Source organism: Schistocerca piceifrons, chromosome 10 (assembly GCF_021461385.2).
Source record: "Schistocerca piceifrons isolate TAMUIC-IGC-003096 chromosome 10, iqSchPice1.1, whole genome shotgun sequence".
NCBI lineage: Eukaryota > Metazoa > Arthropoda > Insecta > Orthoptera > Acrididae > Schistocerca > Schistocerca piceifrons.
In genome coordinates this window covers 62,414,869-62,441,091 of record NC_060147.1, presented here as the reverse complement: position 1 = coordinate 62,441,091, position 26,223 = coordinate 62,414,869, and positions in this window count along the sequence as shown.

Here is a 26,223-nt window from a genome sequence, read left to right as displayed (position 1 = left end):
AACCATCCAGGCTGCCATGCGCTGTTGCCATGTGCGCTCAGCCTCGTTATGCCAACTGAGGAGCTACTCGACCGAATAGTACGGTCAAGAATACCATCATAACGACCGGGAGATCGGTGTGCTGACCCCACGCCCCTCTTATACGCTTCCTCCACTGAGGATGACACGGCGGTCGGATGGTCCCGGTAGGCCAGTCGTGGCCAGAAGACAGCGTGCTTCCTTAAAAATTAAATGACATTCGAAGCTAAATTGTTTCTTTGCTCGTCTCGTTTTACGTCTGAACTGCATCTGCCCACATCATTGCAGGTTAGTTGGACCACTGGCTGGCTAGTGCTGTCCACGTTTAATGCTCCGGTAAAGCCGTTGTCCCGCGTTATCGCTACGTCTGTGAGCGTGCAACGAAGCATAAAACATATCCTTATGATCCCACTTGTCTGCACTGGTCACAGCTTGGCTTCTGCTCCACGTGAAACGAAATCCAATGAGATTCAAGCAAACGAGGGCGAATACACGGCGTAATGTTTACATCAGGTTTATTCTTATGATGAACAGGGTACAGCCACTTGAATGAAAATTTTGGACGAGAGAAGTCGCTTCCTCAGTTCTTTAACGCAAATTTCTCCCACACTTCCAGGTAAAAAATTAATTACTAAATTAATTGTCAAATCTACAGTACAAACTGATAACAAATTACATTTCATAATCTTCCTCTCGATACCGAGTCAGCACCTGGAATAAAATTTCTGTGCCACTGCAGAATTCGGGCGAAAATAATCAGAGGCACAATCGTACGCTGTGGGATTAGATTGATTTGGGGGAAAGAGACCAAACAGCTAGGTCATCGGTCTCATTGCATTAGGGAAAAATGGGAAAGGAAGCCGGCCGAGCCCTGTTAAAGGAACCATCCCGGCATTTGCCCGAGGAAATTCACTGCCTCACCAACACAGCTAGACCGCAATAGACCGGTGATGCTGTATTGTAACATATCACCCCGGACTACAAGTCCATTAAAAAACAAAAAACAAAAAAAAAACGTAAGGTGACAACGTAAGGTGACTTTCAGTGCGATAAATTATTTGCGCCGTAAAGTAGAGTGAGCAATTAATCTTGCAGTCGTAATGGATTTACTCTCTTGTGTGTAACAGTATGTCAGATCCGTTAATCGGGCAGGTAGGTTAGAAAATTTAAAAAGGGAAATGGATAGGTTAAAGTTAGATATAGTGGGAATTAGGGAAGTTCGGTGGCAGGAGGAACAAGACTTCTGGTCAGGTGACTACAGGGTTATAAACACGAAATCAAATAGGGGTAATACAGGAGTAGGTTTAATAATGAATAGGAAAATAGGAATGCGGGTCAGATACTACAAACAGCATAGTGAACGCATTATTGTGGCCAAGATAGATACGAAGCGCACACCTACTACAGTAGTACAAGTTTATATGCCAACTAGCTCTGCAGATGACGAAGAAATTGAAGAAATATATGATGAAATAAAAGAAATTATTCAGATAGTGAAGGGAGACGAAAATTTAATAGTCATGGGTGACTAGAATTCGAGTGTAGGAAAAGGGAGAGAAGGAAACGTAGTAGGTGAATACGGATTGGGGCTAAGAAATGAAAGAGGAAGCCGCCTCGTAGAATTTTGCACAGACCATAACTTAATCATAGCTAACACTTGGTTTAAGAATCATGAAAGAAGGTTGTATACATGGAAGAACGCTGGAGATACTAAAAGGTATCAGATAGATTATATAATGGTAAGACAGGGATTTAGGAACCAGGTTTTAAATTGTAAGACATTTCCAGGGGCAGATGTGGACTCTGACCACAATCTATTGGTTATGACCTGTAGATTAAAACTGAAGAAACTGCAAAAAGGTGGGAATTTAAGGAGATGGGACCTGGATAAACTGAAAGAACCAGAGGTTGTACAGAGTTTCAGGGAGAGCATAAGGAAACAATTGACAGGAATGGGGGAAAGAAATACAGTAGAAGAAGAATACGTAGCTTTGAGGGATGATGTAGCGAAGGCAGCAGAGGATCAAGTAGGTAAAAAGACGAGGGCTAGTAGAAATCCTTGGGTAACAGAAGAAATATTGAAATTAATTGATGAAAGGATGTAGGTTCCAGTAGGTACTGAGAAATGAAGAAGCTTGCACAGGATAGAGTAGCATGGAGAGCTACATCAAACCAGTCTCTGGACTGAAGACCACAACAACAATTTAATTGATGAAAGGAGAAAATATAAAAATACAGTAAATGAAGCAGGCAAAAAGGAATACAAACGTCTCAGAAATGAGATCGACAGGATGGCTAGAGAACAAATGTAATGATGTAGAGGCTTATCTCACTAGGGGTAAGATAGATACTGCCTACAGGAAAATTAAACAGACCGTTGGAGATAAGAGAACCACTTGTATGAACATCAAGAGCTCAGATGGAAACCCAGTTCTAAGCAAAGAAGGGAAAGCAGAAAGGTGGAAGGAGTATATAGAGGGTCTATACAAGGGCGATGTACTTGAGGACAATATTATGGAAATGGAAGAGGATGTAGATGAAGATGAAATGGGAGATACGATACTGCCTGAAGAGTTTGACAGAGCACTGAAAGACCTGAGTCGAAACAAGGCCCCCGGAGTAGACAGCATTCCATTGGAACTACTGACGGCCTTGGGAGAGCCAGTCCTGACTAAACTCTAGCATCTGGTGAGCAAGATGTATGAAACAGGCGAAATACCCTCAGACTTCAAGAAGAATATAGTAATATAATATATAATATATATCCCTAAGAAAGTAGGTGTTGACAGATGTGAAAATTACCGAACAATCAGTTTAATAAGCCACAGCTGCGAAATACTAACACGAATTCTTTACAGACGAATGGAAAAACTAGTAGAAGCCGACCTCGGGGAACATCAGTTTGGATTCCGTAGAAATACTGGAACACGTGAGGCAATACTGACCTTACGACTTACCTTAGAAGAAAGATGAAGGAAAGGCAAACCTACGTTTCTAGCATTTGTAGACTTAGAGAAAGCTTTTGACAATGCTGACTGGAATGCTCTCTTTCAAATTCTAAAGGTGGCAGGGGTAAAATACAGGGAGCGAAAGGCTATTTACAATTTGTACAGAAACCAGATGGCAGTTATAAGAGTCGAGGGACATGAAAGGAAAGCAGTGGTTGGGAAGGGAGTAAGACAGGGTTGTAGCCTCTCCCCGATGTTATTCAATCTGTATATTGAGCAAGCAGTAAAGGAAACAAAAGAAAAATTCGGAGTAGGTATTAAAATCCATGGAGAAGAAATAAAAAATTTGAGGTTCGCCGATGACATTGTAATTCTGTCAGAGACAGCAAAGGACTTGGAAGAGCAGTTGAATGGAATGGACAGTTTCTTGAAAGGAGGATATAAGATGAACATCTACAAAAGCAAAACGAGGATAATGGAATGTAGTCGAATTAAGTCGGGTAATGCTGAGGGAATTAGTTTAGGAAATGAGACACTTAAAGTAGTAAAGGAATTTTGCTATTTGGGGAGCAAAATAACTGATGATGGTCGAAGTAGAGAGGATATAAAATGTAGACTGGCAATGGCAAGGAAAGCGTTTCTGAAGAAGAGAAATTTGTTACCATATAGTATAGATTTAAGTGTCAGGAAGTCGTTTCTGAAAGTATTTGTATGGAGTGTAGCCATGTATGGAAGTGAAACATGGACGATAAATAGTTTGGACAAGAAGAGAATAGAAGCTTTCGAAATGTGGTGCTACAGAAGAATGCTGAAGATTAGATGGGTAGATCACATAACTAATGAGGAAGTATTGAATAGGATTGGGGAGAAGAGAAGTTTGTGGCACAACTTGACCAGAAGAAGGGATCGGTTGGTAGGACATGTTCTGAGGCATCAAGGGATCACCAATTTAGTATTGGAGGGCAGCGTGGAGGGTAAAAATTGTAGAGGGAGACCAAGAGATGAATACACTAAACAGATTCAGAAGGATGTAGGTTGCAGTAGGTACTGGGAGATGAAGCAGCTTGCACAGGATAGAGTGGCATGGAGAGCTGCATCAAACCAGTCTCAGGACTGAAGACCACAACAACAACAACAACAACGTGTAACAGTACCCACACGATTACCTTCAGGTTAACGCAAGGGGTTGACCCATATTTGTTACAGCATGTTGGTGCGCGCACATGCTTGTTTACTTTCTCGGAGAGAACAGATGTGTAGGTGCGTCCATAACGAACAGTGTAAGTTACCATTCGCAATCAAAGACGTAGTTATTGAAGCGCAGTTGCTTATAGATCAATTTTTGTTATCTGAGATGGACTTTCAGCTCACCTTATAGCCTCCTGATTAGTTGAATTAGACACTCCCGTCTAGCAGTCATTTGCACCTCATTTCGCTTTTATGATCTCGCCGCACACACCACAGTGAATGCACTTTACGACACACTCAAAGTGTTGGTGTAGACAAAGCCTTGGGTGATCATCATATCTCAAATGCTGTCTACAAGAATCACCAGCAGAAAAAGGGCGAAACTGTGAGCGGTGTTCAGTAAGTAATGAAACTTTATTTTTAGGAAGTTGGTTTCATGCAGGATTCCAATACGTCATACAATTTCACACTCTTTTGGCTGCAAAACTCTATTTTTCAATATAATCTCCGTTCAGTGCGACTGCCTTAAGCCACATCACTGGGAGGGCTCGTCTGCACGCAGGGTACCACTCTGTTGGTCGACGTCGAAGGCAACGTCTTGCAGCATTAGTACGTTCCCATTCATGCACATACTGTTTCCCGCGGAGTGCATTCCGTCAAGCAGATGGAAGGCGGAAGATGTAAGATCCGGGCTATACGATGGATGAGGGAGAACAGTCCACTGGAGTATTGCGAGCTCATGTTGGTTGCGCAGACTCTTGTGAGGTGTTAGGTTGTCATGGAGATGTATTTCGTTTGCATTTTTGTTTCTACGAACATGTTAAAGCCGTTTCTTCAGTTTCCAACACTGCGAGAGTAACAACTGTTTACGGCCGGTAAGCACGCCGGATGTCGGACAGGTTAGCACGACCTTGTTACGATGGTGACAGATGTCTCGCCCTGTGACTCACCGCGCTTTTGTTCACTTGCCTGTCTCCGAAGACACTCTGCAGGCGCTTATCAATACAAGCGATGCTCAGGTTTTCCATCAAAAGAAACACATTGACAGCTCTGCTTGGAACGCACCTCTGCTACAGACGCAATTTTGAGGAGTACGTAGCGCCGCCAGTTAACGGAACTTCATGGAACTATAGCGGCTGAAGCGAAAATATTCCGTGATGTTCAACAACAAATTCCACAGTTTTCAACCGCAACTGGCCAAGGAAAAAAATGTGATGGTGTATTTATTGAAAGCCCCTCGTAGTAATTATAAGTGAAAATATCATTCTGGAAACGTCCCCCAGACTGTGGCTAAGCCATGTCTCCGCTATATCCTTTCTTTCAGGAGTGCTAGTTCTGCAAGGTTCGCAGGAGAGCTTCTGTAGAGTTTGGAAGGTAGGAGACGAGATACTGGCAGAAATAAAGCTGTGAGGACAGGGCGTGAGTCGTGCTTCGGCAGCTCAGTTGGTAGAGCACTTGCCCGCGAAAGGCAAAGGTCCCGAGTTCGAGTCTCCGTCGGGCACACAGTTTTAATCTGCCAAGAAGTTTCAATTATAAGTGATGTTATCACGCTCCGATTCCAACCGCGTAATGGTTTCCGGACATTATTAATCATTTAAAAGTTTCCGCATAGACTCTTGTGTGCACTGAAACCCGTGAAAAAGTTCGCATAGTCGTAGTAATGCTCGTATTTTATGAGGTTAAATAGATTATGAAGCTCAATGTCGTGTGATTTTATGTAATTTCATTTTCTTTTCTTATAGTTTTTCCATTCCTTGAAATTTCCTCTATTACATAGGGGGACATTCCACAAGTAATGCAACAGATATTTTCTCTTGGTCCTTTTCGGTTGAAAAAATTCGGAATTTGTTGTTGGACATGCTGGAATATTCCCGCTTCAGCCACGATAGTTTCTTGAAGTTGCTGAAGGGGGCGGCGCTGTATGTACGTACACTTACTGGCCATTAAAATTGCTAGACCACGAAGATGACGTGCTACAGACACGAAATTTAACCGACAGGAAGAAGGTGCTGTGAAATGCGATTGATTAGCTTTTCAGAGCATTCGCTCAAGGTTGGCGCCGGTGGCGACACCTACAACGTGCTGACGTGAGGAACGTTTCCAACCGGTTTCTCATACACAAACAGCAGACGACCGGCGTTGCCTGGTGCTACGTTGTTGTGAAGCCTCGTGTAAGGAGGAGAAATGCGTACCATCACGTTTCCGACTTTGATAAAGGTCGGATTGTAGCCTATCGCGATTGCGGATTATCGTATCGGACATTGCTGCTCGCGTTGGTCGAGATCCAATGACTGTTAGCAGAATATGGAATCGGTGGGTTCAGGAGGGTAATACGGAACGCCGTGCTGGATCCCAACTGCCTCGTATCTCTAGCAGTCGAAATGACAGGCATCTTATCCGCATGGCTGTAACGGACCCTGCAGCCACGTCTCGATTCCCGAGCCAACAGATGGGGAAGTTTGCAAGACAACAACCATCTGCACGAACAGTTCGACTACGTTTGCAGCAGCATGGACTATCAGCTCGGAGACCCTGGCTGCAGTTACCCCTGACGCTGCATCACAGACAGGAGCGCCTGCAATGGTGTACTCAACGACAGATCAGGGTGCACGAATGGCAAAACGTCATTTTTTCGCATATATCCAGGTTCTGTTTACAGCATCGTGATGGTCTCATCCGTGTTTGGCGACATCGCGGTGATCGCACATTGGAAGCGTGTATTCGTCATCGCCATACTGGCGTATCACCCGGCGTGATGGTATGGGGTGCCATTGGTTACACGTCTCGGTGACCTCTCGTTCGCATAGACGGCACTTTGAATGATGGACGTTACATTTCAGACGTGTTACGACCCGTGGCTCTACCCTGCATTCGATCCCTGCGAAACCATACATTTCAGCAGGATAATGTTCGACCGCATGTTGCAGGTCCTGTACGGTCCTTTCTGGATACAGAAAATGTTCGACTGCTGCCCTGGGCAGCACATTCTCCAGACCTCTCGCCTGGTCAATGGTGGCCGAGCAACTGGCTCGTCACAATACGCCAGTCACTACTCTTAACGAACTGTGGTATCGTGTTGAAGCTGCATGGGCAGTTGTACCTGTACACGCCATCCAAGCTCCTTTTGTCTCAATGCCCAGGCGTATCAAGGCCGTTATTACGGCCAGAAGTGGTTGTTCTGCGTACTGATTTCTCAGGATCTATGCACCCAAATTGCGTGAATATGTAATCACATGTCAGTTCTAGTATAATATACTTGTCCAATGAATACCCGTTTGTCATCTGTATTTCTTCTTGGTGTAGCAATTTTAATGGCCAGTAGTGTATCATTTGAAACGGCGTCCATAACGGAGGTGCGTTCCAAGCAGAGAACTGTCACTGTGTTTCTTTTGGCTGAAAACCAGCGCATCGCAGATATTCACGGGCGCATACAGAATCTCTGTGCAGAACTGGCATTGAACAAAAGCATGGTGAGTCATTGGGCGTGGCGTGTGTTATTAACGCAACGATGTCGCGCAAATCTACCCGATGCCCCGCGTGCCATCCGGCCGCACACAGCTGTGACTCAATGCAGTGTTGGAACGTGGGGACACTCTCATTCGAGGTAATCGGCGGATCACTACGAAAGACCTCGCTATTGGCAGTGATGACACACTCGTCCACGAGTTAGGGTAATGAAAAGTGTGTGCCCGCTGGGTACGTTGCCGTCCAACCGAAGACCATAAACATCTACATCTACTGTATATGGTTACTCTGCAGTCTGCAGGTCGCACTAAGTGCCTGGCAGAAGGTTCATCGAACCATTACTCTACTACTTCTCTACCATTCCACTCTCGAATGGCGCATGGGAAAAAGGAACACCTAAATATTTCCGTTCGAGCTCTGATTTCTCTTATTTTAGTATGATGATCATTTCTCCGGACGTAGGAAACTGCATCTTAAAAAGTTATAAACATTAAAGTAAAGTACGAGGGGATCTCAAAAAGTAGATTACTCACTATTATGGCAGGTCAAATAACTTTCACTGAATGCTGTTCTATATTTCGAGGTGACACGTATTTGTGGTGTCACCGCCAGACACCACACTTGCTAAGTGGTAGCCTTTAAATCGGCCGCGGTCCGGTAGTATACGTCGGACCCGCGTGTCGCCACTGTCAGTGATTGCAGACCGAGCGCCGCCACACGGCAGGTCTAGAGCGACTTCCTAGCACTCGCCCCAGTTGTACAGCCGACTTTGCTAGCGATTGTTCACTGACAAATTACGCTCTCATTTGCCGAGACGATAGTTAGCATAGCCTTCAGCTACGTCATTTGCTACGACCTAGCAAGGCGCCATTATCATTTGCTATTTATCTTGTGATGCATGTACCGTCAGACCGATGTTCACCAATTATGGATTAAAGTTAAGTATTCCCGCAGCTACGTACGTTCTTTGCTATTATAACTTCCTTTACCTGTTCCAGACCTCACGCCAGCCTGCGTGAGCTTAAATGCGTGTCTTTCGGCTACCCGTCATTGTGGATTGGCTGTCCTGCCAGTCCACAACAGTATTCATGAGAGTATTTTCGAAATTAGTCGCCAAGGTTCTGCAAGCAACGGTCGGAAAATTTTATCAATCGCTCAGTTCCCATATGATAGAAAGCCATTCCTCGTTCACGGAGCCACTCGACAATCATGGTGTGATTGTCCTTGTTATTGGAAACCTTTTTTTTCCCGAATGTTCTTTCACCTTACCGAAAACACAGAATCAAGTGGGGCAAAATGTGGGGCAAGGCTGGGCCAAACGTATTATTTGAACATTTCGCGAAGTTACGTAATCTCTGGTTTAGTGGAGAGGAGACATCTATCAAGTTCGTAGAAGAGTTCGTCACAAACGTGTTCAAAAAGGAAAGCAAGGATGATTGCGCAAATTTTCGAGATGTCCATTCCTCAGTTCTATATCGAGACTGTATGGTAAGATTTTTAAAACTAGAACTGAGACACAAATTGATGAAGTAGAAGAACAGTAGCGTCTGAACAGTTAAGTCTTGTATTGATGTATGAAGCTATGGATAACCGACCAGTTCATAAATATTATGTACAAGCCGTTACAAAACTAAATTCAGATAACACTTGTGTTAACGATGGGGAGTTACTATCACAGAAATGTAACGTTAGCAAAGACCTGAGCCAAAGATGCTGCTTAACACCTACCCTGTTTGGAAAGCTTGTGAACGTAGCAATGAAAAACTGGAATAACAAATTCAAGAACATGCGGATTAGGGCACGTGAATAAACTCTGTCCTCTCTAAATTTCGCCGATGATTTGGTCCTTTTCGATGAGGAAGAAGAGTATTTATATTACACCAAGATGTACTGCCCAGCGTTACCCGGGATGTTTAACATCTCACATACAAAGTGCTTGGCCCCGTGCCTTGTTGATACAGCGAATAGAAGCTGCATGGGAAACCGCAAAAACTTTAAATCGAAGGACGTATGTGAATCACTGGGTGTGAACTGAATGCTTCGAATGCATACGTCTTCACCTGTAGCGTTCATAAAAATCAGGTTCTACACCTCCTGTTATGAGTTTTGCAAATATACACCAGTTTCAAACCAGAAGTTTAGTAATAACAGTTACATCATAGGTAGGCTTTGATTCCTTTTTAAATTACAAATTAAACTACTATACCTCTAATGCATAATGCATCTGAAATCTGTCTGTTATACACGTATTTTAATCATTTCAGTACACTTAATTTTCTACAATATATATTTTCATTCTAAAATTATGTGCATGTGCTGAATGATTTAACATTTCACACATTTATTGCAGCTTTACAGTTTTACGGTCAGTTTGGAAACCCCAAATTTCTTAAAAAGATATACCGCTATAGTTACTTTATACTAAAAAGTATATAGCCTATGTATGTTCAAATGCGCATTACGGTATCGTGTAATTCCCCTTTATGTATTACATAATAGATGTTCAGAATGTTCAAATGTGTGTGAAATCTTATGGGACTTAACCGCTAAGGTCATCAGTCCCTAAGCTGACTCACTACTTAACCTAAATTATCGTAAGCTCAAACACACACACCCATGCCCGATGGAGGACTCGAACCTCCGCCGGGACCAGCCGCACAGTCCATGACTGCAGCGCCTGAGACCGCTCAGCTAATCCCGCGCGGCACGCAATAGAGGTTTCTAATCAGATTACGAAAACATGTAGACAGTAATCTAACACTTATCTTGAAGGTTAAGTTCATCAAAATCGGAATAAAATTAGATTTCATATTTAAAATTTATTTTCATATCCCAATGCGTATATTCTTCTTTAAGCCTTGAAGTATTTGAGTAGTGGGATGTGAAAATAAACATCACAAAACTCAGAACTTGGTTGTCGAACGTACAGGAAGTGATATTGTTATGGATGATAAATCTACAGGAATATGCAGTTGATCAAATAAATGCCGGGCGGTGTGGCCGAGCGGTTCTAGGCACTGGTCTGGAGCCGCGCGACCGCTACGGTCGTAGGTTCGAATCCTGCCTCGGGCATGGATGTGTGTGATGTCCTTAGGTTACTTAGGTTTAAGTAATTCTAAGTCTAGAGGACTGATGACCTCAGAAGTTAAGTCCCATAGTGCTCAGAGCCATTTGAATCATTTGATCAAATAAATATCTTTGGACAATCACTTCGGACAAGGGTGGAAGCATTGAGGAAATAAAGCACATCAAGAAAAGGAAAGATGATAATTAAGCACCTAGACTCTATTATTCGGCATAAAATACGTTACAAATTTGAAAAGAAATGTATACATAACTATAGTTGACAGCATTGCTCTGTATGGTGCTGAACTGTGAATAGTCTCCAGCGAACATGAGAGGAAATTAAACGCAATGGAAATGGAGTTTTTGAGAATTTGTAACGTAACAAGAAGAGAGAAAATAAGAAATAAAGTACTGTGCGAACAGATGGGGGTTAGCAAAGATACTGCAGACACAATTGAAAACAAACGCCTGACGTGGTATGCACGTCTTAGAAGCATTCCAGAGTACAGACGCCCTTCTAAAAATTCGCACTTGTGACCTCCAGGATACAGTAAAAAAGTGAGATTCTGGATCCATTGAAATGATGGAGTGAGGCGTACGATGTAGGACAGAGCCATGCAAGAAGAGGACTTACAAGATAGGAGATGGAAACTTGAATGTTAGAGTAGTGAAGAGAACTCGCAGAACGAACAAGATAGAATTGAAGGCAATGGGTGTACGCACTACTCTGATACGAAGAGGCTGGCACAGAAAAAGGAAGTCTTTGACGGTCCACATCAAATCATTGATATAACTGACGGTCAGAACAAAACAATGTAGGAAGGAATGGATTCCATGAGCTTCCGGAATTGCAGCTGAATGACAAATACATTGCAGCTGATAACCAGTCAGCCAGTTTCTGGGGAGTGTTTTACACTGGAGGCTGCTAATGCACGTTGAACCGTGAATTTACTTTCAAAATCTATTCATAAAGAGTTTACTTTATTTACTAGTGATTCATAAAGAACATTAACACATTTCATCACACTATGTGAACGTGGAAGTAGTTTCCTGGGAGTAACTGATGGAAACAAATGAAATTTCATCAAGAACATTAACACATTTAATCACACTATGTGAACGAGGTAGTAGTTGCCAGGGAGTAACTGATGCAAACAAATGAAATTTCATCAAATGGAAATTTTGTTCCTAAAACCCTTTCTTTAAAAACAGATTTAAAATTACAATCAGAAAGCACCCTCTAAGTATCAAGTTACAATTATTCAGAGGCAGAAATAACAATTTTTTTATTATGACAGTAGGAGCCTTCAGGCTGAGAACCTTGCCGCTCTCTTTTAACATGGCCGTAGTCACGACCGCTCACAACTACTTCTGAAAGACTACACTGGTGCAAATCTGCAACACCAGATTATTTTAAACTAAAAATTTTAACAATTCACACAAACACATAAACTATGCATCCGGTAGGAGGGATGGAAAAGGTACAAAACACTCATTTTAAAATTTATTTGTCGCCGAATGTGCAACTTGTTTTTAAAAGAACTCTTACGGTGGAAGGGTGGCAACTTTATATACTAAAATGACCATTTAAATAAAATCCATGAAATGCAGTTTTACATAAAATGTATCAATATGCTGTACATTAAACATATACCACCTCGCAAGATGATAGGCAAGATTAAAACATATTTCAGGAATTCGGCCTTTACACCTTAAGCGATAAATTCGTTAACACCGAATCCGACAAACATGACAGAGGCAGCTATTAACGTACGGCAGACCGACAGACAGACAGACAGACACTAAATGCCTAACAAATGCGGACGAGAGACAAACGAGTAATCTCGGGATGAGAGATTGACCAAGAAAACAAGTAGATTTAAACAACTAACTGAAAGAACATATCACGAATTACTTCTAACAAACTGCGATTTATGGCGAAGACCTGGCGCTGCACCCCCAAAACGCTCTCACGACCCGTCCGCTGACAGCCGCTTCAACGGACGCAGGAAGGCGCGCCGATCTCCCGTCTCACGGCGTCGCAGCTCGCACCGGCCAGACTGATGTCGCGGGTTGACTTCTGTTGCTCTCCTGTTGGCCGCGAAGCCACTACGCCTCTCTCTATACGGCGCGGTCCACTGGACTGACATGGGGACCTCACATGCGCCGACGCTCAAGACGGAAAAGTCATCTTGTGTCTCAGTGCGCGACTGACCAACTGATCGATCCAACCGCCAATGACCGTTGCCTGAACAAACTCGAGCAGACTGGCGGCCTAACACGTGCTAGCACTCCGGATGACAGACAGACACTGACTGCCCCACACTGAGCCGGCTGACCAACTGACCAGACTCACCGAGAGTGACAGACTGACTGACTGACCAACTGCCTCCGACTGACTTGACACTACGCGCTGCGGCGCGCTGTTCAAGACAGCAATTTTTACCACGGCTCACATGACCCCATGTTTGCATCAAAAATTAGCGCGGAGTTGCATGGGCATTAACGCTTTCTGTCGAGATTAGCACTATCTTTGAACAATGGCTCCATCTGAGGTGCGCAGATGCATGCGTAATGGTGACATTGCATGCACGCCCTCTGTCGACTTGTTGGCCTGTAGAATTAAAACTGTCGCAGAGACAATATATATATATCTCATCTTCCTGAAGATACTATAGAATCCACTGCGTCCCATGCATTATGGAGTTGAAAGCTGCCATCACGATTAATAAGATCTTCTGTCAAACGTATTCGTACAGGTTTCTTAGTGACTGGCCACCCTCCCTCTCTTGACAGACACAGCAGCAGCAGCGCCTCGCCGCCGCGCAAGCAGCCGCGGCCGTGCCGCCTGCAGGAGACGGCCTTCTGCACGCCGCCCCCGCCGCCGCTGCCGCCCCCGCCGCCCCCGGCCGCCTCCGCCGGTGCGTCCGTCTCCTATGGCGCCGCAACGACAGCCGCCGCTGCCCCTCAAGCGACGCCCGAGCCGAGCCGGCGCGCTCGCCCCCGCGGCTACTCCAACTACAACTACAATTACAACTACACCTACAGCTACGACGACAGCTCCCCAGCAGCCAATGGCGCCGCCTGCTGCGCCGCCCCCAGCCCCGCACACTCGTGAGTACTGTTCAGCTCTGCTTCGTAGCCTAAGAACCGTTGTCTGCTACAACTTTGGGTCGGGCGACTTTGGGTCGGGCGACTTTGGGTCGGGCGACTTTGGGTCGGGCGACTTTGGGTCGGGCGACTTTGGGTCGGGCGACTTTGGGTCGGGCGACTTTGGGTCGGGCGACTTTGGGTCGGGCGACTTTGGGTCGGGCGACTTTGGGTCGGGCGACTTTGGGTCGGGCGACTTTGGGTCGGGCGACTTTGGGTCGGGCGACTTTGGGTCGGGCGACTTTGGGTCGGGCGACTTTGGGTCGGGCGACTTTGGGTCGGGCGACTTTGGGTCGGGCGACTTTGGGTCGGGCGACTTTGGGTCGGGCGACTTTGGGTCGGGCGACTTTGGGTCGGGCGACTTTGGGTCGGGCGACTTTGGGTCGGGCGACTTTGGGTCGGGCGACTTTGGGTCGGGCGACTTTGGGTCGGGCGAAGTTTAAACAGAGCAACTTTTAGTCTCATACCTTTTGCTCCCCATCATTCAAACAACTTCCAGTGTAGTAACTTTCAGTCGAATCACTCTAAGGTCGATGAAATTTAGGTCGGTGAACTTTAGGACGAGCATCTGTTGGTCGAATAATTGCCACTAGAGCAACTTTAGAGCAAAGAACTTTCAATCGAACATGTTTCGGTTGTTGGATGTGAGGTCCGCCAGTTATGCAAAACACCATTTTTTCTCAGTACCCAAACATGTTTCGGCACCACTATGCCATCATCAGTGGGTTTGCGTTTTTATTTATTCTGCAATGTGAACATTTTTGTTAAATGATTAAAAAATTATGTGAATCTTTAGTTCAAACGACAGATCGTTTCTTTTTGTAAATACCTTTAGATTTCCTGTGCGTGAATTTTCTCGATCACTTGTGTGTTAATTAATACACGTAGCTTGTCTTCTGCAACCAAACAATGCTTATGAGAAATTTTTTTGCTGGGAGTTAACGTATCTTCTAGAACGTATTTTAGTTTATCGCGATGTTTTCGCGCCTATATTCGTTTTTACTTACGTTTTCGTGTAGCAAGCTCTTCCACTCTCCGCATCATGCTGAGGTGTTGTGATGCACACGTAACTATAACAAGTATTTTTCGATGAAATTTAGGTCGGTGAACTTTAGGACGAGCATCTGTTGGTCGAATAATTGCCACTAGAGCAACTTTAGAGCAAAGAACTTTCAATCGAACATGTTTCGGTTGTTGGATGTGAGGTCCGCCAGTTATGCAAAACACCATTTTTTCTCAGTACCCAAACATGTTTCGGCACCACTATGCCATCATCAGTGGGTTTGCGTTTTTATTTATTCTGCAATGTGAACATTTTTGTTAAATGATTAAAAAATTATGTGAATCTTTAGTTCAAACGACAGATCGTTTCTTTTTGTAAATACCTTTAGATTTCCTGTGCGTGAATTTTCTCGATCACTTGTGTGTTAATTAATACACGTAGCTTGTCTTCTGCAACCAAACAATGCTTATGAGAAATTTTTTTGCTGGGAGTTAACGTATCTTCTAGAACGTATTTTAGTTTATCGCGATGTTTTCGCGCCTATATTCGTTTTTACTTACGTTTTCGTGTAGCAAGCTCTTCCACTCTCCGCATCATGCTGAGGTGTTGTGATGCACACGTAACTATAACAAGTATTTTCCACAAATAACGTAGTAAAGATACTTTCCTCTTCACCAAGACACCAAACCACAATCACACTGTGTTTTGGTTTGGCTCGGGATTAGCCGAGCGGTCTGAGGCGCTGCAGTCATGGACTGTGCGGCTGGTCCCGGCGGAGGTTCGAGTCCTCCCTCGGGCACAGGTGTGTGTGTGTGTTTGTCCTTAGGATAATTTAGGTTAAGTAGTATGTAAGCTTAGGGACTGATGTCCTTAGCAGTTAAGTCCCATGAGATTTCACACACATTTGTACATTTGACTGAAGAGAATCGTTCAACGTGACAGAAGTCCAACCCTTCCGCAAATTACTGCAGATTTCAGTGCTGGGCCATCAACAAGTGTCAGCGTCCGAACCATTCAACGAAACAGCATCGATATGGGCTTCGGAGCCGAGGACCCACTCGTGTAGCCTTGATGACTGGTCAACACAAAGCTTTACACCTCACCTGGTCCCGTCGACACCGACATTGGACTGTTGTGGACTGCAAACATGTTGCCAGGTCGGACGAGTCTCGTTTCAAATTGTGTCGAGCGGATGGACGAATCCGTGGACCCTGCATGTCAGCAAGGAACTGTTCAAGCTGGTGAAGGCTCTGTAACAGTGTGGGTCGTGTGCAGGTGGTGTGATATGGAACCCCTGATACGTCTGACAGGTGACACGTACGTAAGCATCCCGTCTGATCACCTGCATCCATTCTTGTCCTTTGATCATTACGACGAATGGTTGATTTCAGCAGGACAATGCGACACCCCACATTTTCATAATTGCTATAGAGTGTCTCCAGGAACACACTTCTGGGTTTAGACGTTTCCGCTGGCCACCATACTCCCCAGACAGGAACGTAATTGAGCATATCTGGGATGCCTTTGAACGTGCTGTTCAGAAGATATCTCCAGCCCGTCGTACTTTTACGGGTTTATAGCCAGCCCTGCAGGATTCATAAAGTCAATTCCCTCCAGAACTACTTCAGACATTAGAGGAGTCCATGCCACTTCGTGTTGCGCAACTTCTGCATCCTTGCGGGGACCCTACATGATATTAGGCAGGTGTACCAGTTTCATTGGCTCTTCGGTATAGATAACAGTATCATCTGCAAAATATCTTTAATATTTCCAGAATGAGATTTTCACTCTGCAGCGGAGTGTGCGCTGATATGAAACTTCCTGGCACATTAAAACTGTGTGCCCGACCGAGACTGTGAGTACCGGGCGTGAGTCGTGCTTCGGTAGCTCAGATGGTAGAGCACTTGCCCGCGAAAGGCAAAGGTCCCGAGTTCGAGTCTCGGTCGGGCACACAGTTTTAATCTGCCAGGAAGTTTCATCTTTAATATTGTCCGCAAGGTCATTAACGTACAGCATGAACAACCAACGTCCCAACACCTTCCCCGGGACAAACTAGAAGATACTTCTACATCTATGAGATTCTATCCAAGTTAACTTGCTATGTTCCTCCTGCCAAAAAATCCTCAATCCAGTCACGAATTTCCCTTGATACCCATTAGGATCGTACTTTTGGTGATAGAGGTAGGTGTCGTGCTGAGTCAAAAGCTTTACTGAAATCGAGAAATACTGCGTCCACAAGTGCGAGTTGGGTTTCGCACGACTGCTGTTTTCGGAATGCATGCAGGTTGGCATGGAGTAGTTCATTCCCCTCAACGTAACGCATCACCTCTGCGCTCACAATAACATTTAAAGATTCTGCAACAAATTGATCTTGAGAATATTGGACGGTGCTTTTTAGATGGCTTCTGATAGCCTTTTAGGTAACGGCTTTGACTTGTACTTTCTTGCAACTATTGGAGCACAGTTTTGTTTGTTCGAGAGGGTCTGCTTAAAAGAGTCTGAAAGTTTGCCAGAGCATAGTCTGTTTTCTTGGTAAATTCAGCTATTCTTCAAAGGCAGCTAACCACACTTTACAGTGTGTGACTCCAAAGCGCCAGAAAACTGATGGGTGTGGTCGCTACATGGTGTTGACGAAGACGAGAAAAACAGTCTGCTAAGAAATCTTTGTTACTGGACGGGGAAAAATGATATGCAGTTTCCTGCAGTTTCATGGTAACTCATCAGTAGGTCTGCAGTAAGAAAGAACAAAAGACGTCAACGCCTGCAAACTGATTGCTAGCATCAGCTTCAAATAGAGTGCATAAACAGGGAGCCGGTAACAGGCTGACAAAATGCGTCTTCTCTGTAGCGCATTTCCAAGCGTGAGCGGCAGAACACAGAGTACTTCGGCTTTCTTCAGCCTTCTGGGAAACGTGAAATAATGCGTTGGGGCGTCGCTTTCTACGTCACATTCCGAATGGAGCGTTTGTAGTACTGGGAAATACGTTTGCGAAGATGTAAAATGTCGAAGTTTTTAATTTGAATAAACACAGTAAGTAGCGTGTAAAACAGCTTGCTTTTTTCATTTCCGACATATTGTAGCAGAAGGTAAAAGTTTAGAAAGTATTTCTCATGCGGAATTCAGATTGCCCTACTTCTCACATGGTATCCTATGAACCATGGGTGGAGGACAACAGGCAGATACCATAGTCTTATATTTCTGGAAAGTGTTTGATACAGTGCCGCACTGCCCCGCTGAACACTATTAACGAAGGTCCGATCATATGGAATACGTTTTCAGATACTGCCTCGAGGACATTTTTAAAGGAAAGAAGGAAAATAAGAAAGACGCACCCAATATGTTGTCCTGGACGGCTAATGTTCACCAGAGATAAGGGTATCATCAGGAGTGCCCCAGGGAAATGTGACAGGACCGTTCTTATTTCATAAATGTTGTCATGTTTCTAAACGAAACTATGGGTTCCGCTACGTCTTTATATAATAACTACCTTAGCACTCGCCGATTCGCTCGTGTAGAGTTTACGGCCTGTAGAGTATTTTATTTATTTATTTAGTCGAATTTTTATGTTGTTCACAAACTGCAACATCATCTAAGCTAATGAAGGACGCATAAAAGCATGGTCTTTTTAGACTGTACTTTCGACCAAAAAGCGATTCTGGTACTTCGAGTCCATAGCTTTTGTTAATTATGCCTTTTGGACTCTTGTGGACATAGTTCCATAGCAACTTTCATCCCCTAACAAATATTGCTGTCCACTTTTCAAGAATGTAGCTTCAAAACTTTTTTAATGTAACGAAATATTCTGTTATCATTTTTCATCCTTAGGTGTTGAATTTCCAAAACAGTCAAACACCTATTTTTTCAGTTCTAACTGAAAAGCTGAATTTACATTTTCATACATTTAGCTTTAAAATGCTTTCATAATAAAATATTTTCATAAAAAACCTCATCCCCTGTTGCACTCGCTCAGGGCTTCAGTTTCCAGAAATTCTAAAACGCGTATTTTTTATTTGTAACCAATAAGTTAAATACCAATGTTGACAGATGCAGCTTTAAAAATACTTTACAGGCTCTTTAATAACTGTATTTTCAAAAAAATCTTTCACCTGCTATTTCACCCGTAGGGTTCAATTTCCAGAAATGCTGAAACATATATTTCTTTATTTGTGACAAATACCATAGCATGAAAGGGAATCAGTGGTTGGGAAGGGAGTGAGACAGGGTTGTAGGCTATCCCGATGTTATTCAGTCTGTATAATGAGGAAGCAGTAAAAGAAAGAAAAGAAAAATTTGGAATATGAATTAAAATCCATGGAGAAGAAATGAAAATTTTGGGGTTGCCGATGACATTTTAACTCTGTCAGAGATAGAGAAGGACCTGGAAGAGCAGTTGAACGGAATGGACAGCGTCATGAAAGGAGGGTATAAGATGAACATCAACAAAAGCAGAACGAGGATAATGGAATGTAGTCGAATTGAGTCAGGTGGTGCTGGGGGAAATAGATTTGGAAATGAGACACGTAGTAGATGAGTTTTGATACTTGGGGAGCAAAATAACTGATGACGGTCGAAGAAGATATGATATAAAATGTAGACTAGCAATGGCAAGGAAAGCGTATCTGAAGAAGAGAAATTTGTTGACATCGAGTATAGATTTGTCAGGAAGTCTTTTCTGAAAGTATTTCTATGGAGTGTAGCCATGTATGGAAGTGAATTGTGGACGATAAATAGTTTAGACAAGAAAGAATTAGAAGAAGAAGAGGAATTTGTGGCACAACTTGACTAGAAGAAGGGATAAGTTGGTAGGACATGTTCTGAGGCTTATTTAGTATTGGATGGCAGCGTGAAGGGTAAAATTCGTAAAGGAAGACCAAGAGATGAAGACGTTAAGCAGATTCGGAAGGATGTAGGAAGCAGCAGTTACTTGAAGAAGCTTGCACAGGATGAAGTACCATGGAGAGCGGCATCAAACCATTCTTTGGGCTGAAGACCACAACAAGAACAGCTTCAAAAATCCTTAATAGCTAAATTTTTCAAACAAACGGTTCATCCCTTGTTTCAACCCCTTAGGGTTGGAATTTCGAAAAACTCCTTCTTAAACTACGCCTACAGTATAAGATTCACATCTTAGCCGAATTTCAAGTTTCTAACATGAATGATTTGGGATGAGCGATGATGAGTGAGTGAGTGAGTTAGTTAGTTAGTTAATCAGTCAGTCAGTCAGGACATTGCCTCATATATATACAGAAATTTATTACGTCCAAGATCGCTTGAACAGTACAACGTTGACATTATCGAATTGAGCATTTGCCTCACATCTTCAGATGTGATTAATTCGCTAACAGGAGCTTCATTATGTGTAAGAATTTCAATTAACCATTCCGAACATCACGAAATATTGTAAAATGTCTATGAGTACATCATATCCTCACAAACTAAAAATGTTAATATGTGATGATGTGATGTATTTACGTATATGAAATGAGTTACCCCTACGTTTAATATGCCCATGGTTTTCGTTCTACAGCTTCCGCTGAGGGATACAAATTACTTCAGTTAAAAGTAAGTGGGGTACAAGTAAGTAAGTTTGTTGTAGGAATACGATGTCGCTGGCTTTATATCGTATGCAACTACAATAATGGTCGATTCCAATTATTTAAGGGAAATAGCAACATAACTATATCCCTAAATACTGTCGGCTTACACATTATAGGTTCGCTATGTTATTATTTCCCTCAAGAAAGCAGAACCTACATTTATTGTGGTTTCATGTGATATTAAGCCGGCTATGTCCCACTGGTACAAATTTACTTCCTCGTAACCCTTGTATCCCTCAGTGCTACAAGCAAAAGGGAATCATTGTGGATAGTAAAGGTAAATGCGGCTATTTCACACAGACGTAAATGTACAAATATAACACATTTCTCATTTTCATTTTATTACTGTGAACGCAAGTGTTCTTCGAATACATAATGTGCTGTTGCATAGAACTTTTAGAACGTCAGATCCCAATTACTATCACATACGATCGTAATAACATATGATACATACTACGTATAATAATAAAGATACGAGGGCGTGCTGAAAAGTAGTAACTCCGAAATGCTTTATCTGAAAACTCTGGAACCTTTTTAAAGAAAAGAAACTTTGTGAACATTTTACATCTTTATTCTTCACGTCTATATGTTTATTTCTCAACGCAAACACCCTGGCGACGAACACATTTCTCCCAACGGTAGACAAGTTAGTTGCTACCGCCACTGTACAATGTTTTGATTTTGTTGACCGAGCCACAACCCCACCTCTGCTTGCACCGCTTCTTGACTGTCGGAATGAGGGCCTCAAAACGCAAAAGCAGTTGTTGACAGATCTCCAGTCTCCTCTGTTTTCATGTCAGGAGTGAGCATTCGAGGTACGCACCCAAATTGTTTTCTGTACCGCAGTCCTGCAATGACGGTCTGTACGCGCCCTCCTGATATGGCACACTTCTCTGAGAGCTGTGTGTATCATCCGACGATTTTATCTGACGATTTCGTCGACCAGATTCCGACGCGTCTCGTCGGATGCCGTACGGGATCATGCACTCCTACCTCTGCCACACACGATGAGGTTAGCACCACGGTTTCCTTCAGTACGACCACGAACAACCCATCCCCGCACATTACTGATGTCGATACAACCATCACCGTACATTCTTTATGGATTTCAGTTCAAGGCACTCTATTACAGAGAACTGTTCCTCACACACCCTCATCATTACCTTACGTTGACTGACTGTTCCATCTGTTTTTGGCAGAATACTTTGTACATTAGGCATGAAACACACACAACAGCGGTGTAACATTCTACAATATTTATTATTTGTTGCTCGAACCGGTTTTCCATTGTTACTCCCTCCTCGGGTAGAAAGATGTGTCTGTGGTGCAGTGAAATATTGCTGGATCAAAGATTTTAAACTAGTGCGTGTGCGGAGTATATCCATTTCCAGAGACAAAAATGTTAATGTTAGATTAGAAAGTAAACAAGCGATATTATTTCAGTGTAAATGCGATGTAGAATTTTTTAACTTAGAAGGGGACCATCAGGAGTGTAAATAAATGATACTGATGGGTCTCGGATATGTTGTAGAGGGACATGCCCTGATTATGAATATGTCCGCTTTTTTAGCGACGGGCCTTGGTTTTCGAGAAAATTCATTTTGAAATTGACTGCGCGCTGTAATACGCGTAACGTTAGCCATGTTCCAACCAAGTGAGTGTGGCACAGTGGTTGAGGTCTACAGCTATAACGCTAGAGGTACCGTGTTCGCGTCCTTTCCGTCTTTTTGTTTTTTTTGAAGTCAGGAAAGTCCAACATTTTTCCACTTTACTTTAAGAGAATATCAACGAACAGTTTAAATTGTGTGAAATTATTAAGAAATTTAAATTGTGTAGGCTCAGTCGAACAGAAAGCAGACTGCCCTAGCAGACATCCCGTGCGAACTCTGTGTATTGTGACAGTGTACACTCCTGGAAATTGAAATAAGAACACCGTGAATTCATTGTCCCAGGAAGGGGAAACTTTATTGACACATTCCTGGGGTCAGATACATCACATGATCACACTGACAGAACCACAGGCACATAGACACAGGCAACAGAGCATACACAATGTCGGCACTAGTACAGTGTATATCCACCTTTCGCAGCAATGCAGGCTGCTATTCTCCCATGGAGACGATCGTAGAGATGGTGGATGTAGTCCTGTGCAACGGCTTGCCATGCCATTTCCACCTGGCGCCTCAGTTGGACCAGCGTTCGTGCTGGACGTGCAGACCGCGTGAGACGACGCTTCATCCAGTCCCAAATATGCTCAATGGGGGACAGATCCGGAGATCTTGCTGGCCAGGGTAGTTGACTTACACCTTCTAGAGCACGTTGGGTGGCACGGGATACATGCGGACGTGCATTGTCCTGTTGGAACAGCAAGTTCCCTTGCCGGTCTAGGAATGGTAGAACGATGGGTTCGATGACGGTTTGGATGTACCGTGCACTATTCAGTGTCCCCTCGACGATCACCAGTGGTGTACGGCCAGTGTAGGAGATCGCTCCCCACACCATGATGCCGGGTGTTGGCCCTGTGTGCCTCGGTCGTATGCAGTCCTGATTGTGGCGCTCACCTGCACGGCGCCAAAAACGCATGCGACCATCATTGGCACCAAGGCAGAAGCGACTCTCATCGCTGAAGACGACACGTCTCCATTCGTCCCTCCATTCACGCCTGTCGCGACACCACTGGAGGCGGGCTGCACGATGTTGGGGCGTGAGCGGAAGACGGCCTAACGGTGTGCGGGACCGTAGCCCAGCTTCATGGAGACGATTGCGAATGGTCCTCGCCGATACCCCAGGAGCAACAGTGTCCCTAATTTGTTGGAAAGTGGCGGTGCGGTCCCCTACGGCACTGCGTAGGATCCTACGGTCTTGGCGTGCATCCGTGCGTCGCTGCGGTCCGGTCCCAGGTCGACGGGCACGTGCACCTTCCGCCGACCACTGGCCACAACATCGATGTACTGTGGAGACCTCACGCCCCACGTGTTGAGCAATTCGGCGGTACGTCCACCCGGCCTCCCGCATGCCCACTATACGCCCTCGCTCAAAGTCCGTCAACTGCACATACGGTTCACGTCCACGCTGTCGCGGCATGCTACCAGTGTTAAAGACTGCGATGGAGCTCCGTATGCCACGGCAAACTGGCTGACACTGACGGTGGCGGTGCACAAATGCTGCGCAGCTAGCGCCATTCGACGGCCAACACCGCGGTTCCTGGTGTGTCCGCTGTGCCGTGCGTGTGATCATTGCTTGTACAGCCCTCTCGCAGTGTCCGGAGCAAGTATGGTGGGTCTGACACACCGGTGTCAATGTGTTCTTTTTTCCATTTCCAGGAGTGTATACTGCTGGTCACCGCCTTTTATTGGCTACGGCGATACAATTTCGTAATATACAGAGTTCTCACGGACAGTGCTCTGTCTGTAATGAATATGTATCGCCATGGTCAAACAAAAGGCGGTGCCCTAGCTCCTAAACCGCTAGTTTGCACTTGTCTTCAACGTGCGTTGCTCGCAACGATTTGTTATTACTGTGCGTGTTCGAAGAATACATTCTAATGGATGACCCAAGTGTGTCTACAGAAGTACAGCCAGAAGAAGATACATCAGAGGTAGAGGAGTTGAATTAACAGTAGAAAGGCGCAATCACTAACGCCATAACGTACGCCGAAAAGTTGCCAGCACGATCTCTGCTAATTCAATAGCAATTGGCAATGAGATATGTATCGCAGTGCAAGACCTGTTGGCAGAGAGACGGATCATCGATGGTGATGAATTAATAAACATCAACGAAGATGACGAGGTGCACGAATATGAGGAGGTAAGTTTCCCTTTTGTGTGGATGTTCTCTTTCATGCGGACGAATCGACATAATATGAAGCTATTTACTTTGCGGCGTACGGGAGTAGAGGGATATGGCGATTTCGTCGACGACAATTTCGCCCATGGTCGACGAAATTATGTGCCTGTATCCTACAAAGAAAGGGTAGCCGCTCTTGCAGTACCTCATCCGTAATGGAGCCCAAAGAGTTTGCAGACCCACGGCGTCTCTCGATTAAAACATAAATCAATGCTGTATCAATGGAAAGAGGATATGAAACGAGGTGGAACTCGTCGTGATAAATGTAACACTATCGATAGTGAGACGTAAGAATGGTTCGTCGAAGCGAGACAGAATTTGGAATAGGTAAATCATATCAAAATATATGTCAAATACATTGTAAGAAAGAGACCGGGTTGTTCTTCCGCGCGCAGTAATGTTGATTCCGTACATCTTTTTATGTATGCAGGGAAAATTTGGTCATGATGTCCAGAAAAAGGCGGCCACAGTGGCCGAGCGGTTCTAGGTGCTACAGCTTGGAACCGCGCGACCGCTACGGTCGCAGGTTCGAATCCTGCCTCGGGCATGGATGTGTGTGATGTCCTTAGGTTAGTTAGGTTTAAGTAGCTCTAAGTTCTAGGGGACTGATGACCTCAGAAGTTAAGTCCCATAGTGCTCAGAGCCATTCGAACCATTTGTTCAGAAAAACAGTCGATGAATTAATCCTCAAATTTAAAGACATAATTGTGTCCTGCCCGAAATCAGAAAAGTTCACAAAACTGGTGTAAGAAGACTTTGTAAAAGGCTGTGATTCTTCCGTACGTGGAACAGGAGAAATTTCACTGATACGTAGGGAGAGCAGACTGATCTGACCGTATACGATCGCATCTTCGTGGATGAGAAGAAAGCGTGCACCTGCACAGCAAAAGGTATCCCATCAAGGTGTACTCCACTTTGCCGGCATTGGGACGTACATTATGCCCGGTGGGTTAAAATTTTCACGAAGAGAATTCAGAATGGTCCCGATTCGATGAAGACAACAGAGCATTCGCCTTCGGGTACGATTCCATAAAACTACACTCCTTAATTGTGCATCAATTCAGGGCAACTCCGTTTTCGAAAATGATTAAACATGCATCGTTCGCATTGAAGTTAACGGATGAAAGAGAAACCTTTTTGAATGCAAATGAACAACGTTTTCCGGTATCGCTCTGAAAAACTCTGTGCGCCTGCAAGACAGCAGCTTTAATGAAATATGATTGATGCTCTAAAACTGTGAGTTTCGGTTGCTTTTACGGCAGAAATCATCCCTATTTCAGTTGTTGCATAACAAGAGATGCTGGCGATAGCAAGCAAGATTTTGTAATAATGACGTGAAAATTAAATTGCTACTGCAAAATTGAATATTTTTTAATAATTTCACACAATGTACACTGTTTGTTGATATTCTGTAAAAACGGTAAAATGTCGGACTATTCTGACTAAAAGAAAAAGCAAAAACACAGGCAATGCAGATGATAAACGGGTATTCATTGGACAAATATATTATACTAGAACTGACATGCGATTACATTTTCACACAATTTGGGTGCATAGATTCTAAGAAATCAGTACCCAGAACAACCACCTCTGGCCGTAATAACGGCCTTGATACACCTGGGAATTGAGTCAAACATAGCTTGAATGGCGTGTGCAGGTACAGCTGCCCATGCAGCTTCAGCACAGTTCAGCAAGAGTAGTGACTGGCATATTGTGGCGAGCGAGTTGCTCGGCCACCATTTACCAGACATTTTCAATTGGTGAGACATCTTGAGAATGTTCTGGCCAGGGCAGCAGTCCACCATTTTCTGTATCCAGAAAGGCCCGTACAGGACCTATAACATGCGGCCGTGCAATATCCTGCTGAAATGCAGGGTTTCGCAGGGTTCGAATGAAGGGTAGAGCCACGCATCGCAACACATCTGAAATGTAACGTCCACT